This window comes from Teleopsis dalmanni, chromosome 2 (genome assembly GCF_002237135.1).
Source record: "Teleopsis dalmanni isolate 2A chromosome 2, ASM223713v2, whole genome shotgun sequence".
Classification (NCBI taxonomy): domain Eukaryota; kingdom Metazoa; phylum Arthropoda; class Insecta; order Diptera; family Diopsidae; genus Teleopsis; species Teleopsis dalmanni.
The window spans coordinates 46421008-46425003 of NC_051847.1; positions in this window are offsets into that span (position 1 = coordinate 46421008).

Genomic DNA, 3996 nt, shown 5'->3' on the forward strand with positions numbered 1-3996 from the left:
CATAAACAAAAAGCCTGAAACAACAAAGGGCTGAAGTGATGCAATCTACCCAAGTTTCGGAACGGAAGCAACTACCATTTAGTGAACTACCAAGTGACGTGAATTTAAAATTTTCTAATAAAATAAATTTTAAATTTTAATGAAGCAAGTGTACATAGGCATGTAAAGAAGCGGAAATGTTATTCCTGAAAATGTCCTGAAATAACAAACCTGAATTTAGAATAAAGAAAGACGCAACAGGAAGTACAACATGACGGAGTAGCCATTGTTGACACAGAAAACAATCTAGGCTTTGAAAAACTTTAGTTGTAAATGTTCTTGAGTGTAAACACATAAAAATAGAGCAACACCATCTCGTAAATTTGAACAAAGTCTTTGAAGTACAGTAAACTCATTTAACAAAACAAATCTTTTCTTTTACGAAGGATATTTCATTTAGACACAAGAATTGACATTATCTCAGTGTATGTAGAAATAATGGAAATGTTATAGCAGACAACAATATGTATATTTTTGAAATTAAATGACCAAGAATTAAATTCTTGATCTCCTTCATTAAAAAATGATTTCGTTGTTATGCCAAAAACAATACACTTCAGACAAAACCACTTTAACGTGAACTAGATTAAGGTATTTGCTTAGAAGAAAAGCATTAAACAATTTTAAAAGAAGTATAATTTTAGTATTTCATAAATCATACATATTGAAATTTAAAAAGGGGATCACAAGCCTTAGGAGTCTCAATGTCTTCTATATGCCCGTCTAAGCCGGTAATTAACAGTCACCACGTTTTTACTTCCAGCTTAAATAAATTTGCAAACTCAAATACTAAGCTTCTTACATCATAACTCCATTATTACTGAAAAGCGACCCCGATGTACGGCACAGTCTTATGGTTGAGGTCTTCTCATTAACATTAATAATCATATAAAGTAGCCAGTTAATTTTAGGTCAATTTTATGTCTTTATTTAGACGCGCATTTAGAAAAACTAACAAATTTACACCTGCCAGTAAAGACAACAACATCTATTTAATCAGTTATACTGTATAGATCTGTTTTTAACATAAAATTTTAGCCACTTCAAACTGTTATCAATTCTATATGGGAACTCGACTTGTCAGCTATATATTATAATGAACATATATTATAATGTTGAGACACTAATTTTTGAAATATTTTATTGGAGTATGAGAGAAGAGTTCAGCAGGCAAAAAAGGAATTACAAACGATATTGTTACACCGCACAGAAAATAACTGACAAAGCAACAGACGTTAGAGTCTCGTGATACCAGATGTTCTCGAAGCTTCTATTGGTATCGAAAGGTAGAAACTCTTAAAAGACCTAATCTAAGCCTAAGGACCTAATCTTACTTACTAAAAGTTTTTAATTATTTTCTCTTAATCCAACGAAGAAGTGATTATTATATCGATCATAATATTGCTTTGAATTTTCGCTTTGAATTTACCTTACTAGGTTTTGTAGTACAAAAAAAAATGGAATATGTGTAGAGTAATCAGTCTCAGCAAATCAAAGCATTGCACCCACATCTGATATTTTTTACTGCTAACCAATTCTGTAAGGACTGTAAGGAAATTCTAAAATTGAACAAACATATTAACATCCAGTCCAATAATCTACTTGTAGCCCAGCTCAAATATCGCATTAATTCTGTCATATCTCCGTACTTACAGCGGTATATAGCTTTCAGTAGGTCACCTTGGGATCCAATTAATGCAATTAATATATAGCATATAGGTATTTAATCTGAACAGATACTATTTTTTTTTCTTCAAAACAACCAAAATACTAATATCAAAGATATTGTCAACTTAAAGTCACTCAACACCCTATAACTCATCCTTCAATACCTTCGTAGGGTGATTAATAAATCAATAAATTTTAGACAAAATTTGACTTTTTCAGTGACATAATATACTTCGCTTCAATACTAATATTTCAAAGAATAATTTATCAAAATAACATAGGTATCTCAGTTTCGGAAAATAATTCTTTACCATATTGGAGCAGAATCATTTTAAGTGGAATATTATAGTTCTCATTTTAAGTGGAACATTATAGTTCTCTTTAAATAATCAACCAACCACTGACATAATCTCGTGAACTTCTTCTACTTATTTTTTTTGTTTTGCAGTTTCTTCTTTTAAACCCACTAAGAGTTCCAACTTTTCAAGTTAATCTAAGAATATAATACCGTGCATATCACAAAATATGAAGGCTGGACCCTTGCCAGTGAAGATTAGATAGTAATGCAGTTTTGACAAGTACAGATTAAAGGTTGCGACTCTCTAAAATTCTAATGGATTTGATCATAGTGATGCCGTATATAAGTAATTCATCAAACTTCTTGAGTAGATGAAGATTTATAATAAACTTAATAAAAAATTTTTGTTTATGTTGTTTATGTTGTTGTTTTATTAAACAACTTAAAATAAAATAAATAATGAACTCAACAATAAAGTTTATTTTTTTTTTATTAGTTGAAATATCAATTTATATGAAGAATTAAACTCTTACTGTTTTCCATTTAATTTTTTTTATTATCAAAGTGTAAAAAAGTTTTCATATAAATAAATTCTACAGCAAATAGCATTGTTCTAAAAATATAAAAGGTTAACTATGGGAGCAATAAAAACACATTAATTATAAACTTTGAACTTTCCACTATAGCCTTTCTAAATACTGAAAAGATATTTTTATCGTAAAAGTAAATTAATAAATCTTTCTATAGTTCATTAACAATTTTAATTAAAACTTCATAATTGTAAATAACAATACATAATTAGTTGTTCATAGTTCAATAAATATTATAAAGTAGTGCCTAGTAATATAATAAATGGCTCTAAAATAAGCCGGATTGTTTATAGGAAACTTTTCCTTACAAAACTAATTAATTTTTTATAAAATAATAATATTTTAACTCAATGCAGCGATTTGTGATGCTTCTAAGAGCATCTCGAAAAACATTTTTATGTTAATTAAAATAAATAATAACGATTCCACGAATGCATTTTGTAAGATTGTGTATTATTTAAAATTAAATGTCATTCTTACAAAACACATCTTTGCATACTATATTTTGAGAATCCGCTGAGTTATCGTCTTCAACACTAGCTTTATTACTACCGTCAGACGTACGATGAGAGCTTATGCTGCATTCGTATTGCAACATATTTATCAGTCCAATGTCATGACAGCCAACGTCATATTATATGCATATGCATACTTCAGTCCTTTATGATGTCAGTAAATGGATTTTGATTGAATGCATTTGCTTTATTTACATCGGTAAATGCATAGTTTCCATAATGTAAAAGTCACACAGTAGATAAAGGCGAATTAGGTGGATAAAGGTAGTGAAAGATGTTACTTACGCATTTATTTATTTATTTTTATATCCCTATAAGTTACTACAAATACGTATTATATGCTCTTTGATTTAAAGCACTCCTTATATTTAAAATATAAATATATAAATTTTAATATTTAATTACATGCAGTTCATTATTAACTTCAAGTCCATAACTTCTTTATTCAACCCATATTATTCAATAACTCAAAGATACTAACAATTTACTGTAAATGGCAAAGAGATAAAATATATGATAAAACTTTTATAACAAAGAAATAATTATTTATAAAATAATGTGATTTAAATCTACTAAAGTCAATGAGAGAAAAAAATTCTCTGATTTATTACTTCTGACTACTATCATAACAGAACTAATATCTTAAAATGTCAATTTTTTTTGTCATACTGAAAAGATTTAATTTGTCTTTAGATCTTAACCTATTTCAACTAATGCATTACCTGCTCAACACTACGGTATCAGTGCTGACGGGTCACTACATACTAGGAATATATGCTATGAGAATGGGTCCACGCTATTATGGCATTTGTCAGTATTGTGACTCTGCGGACTAGAAGGAGGGAACTGAACTTTATTTCATGTGTCATTTGCCAGGAGCGTAATA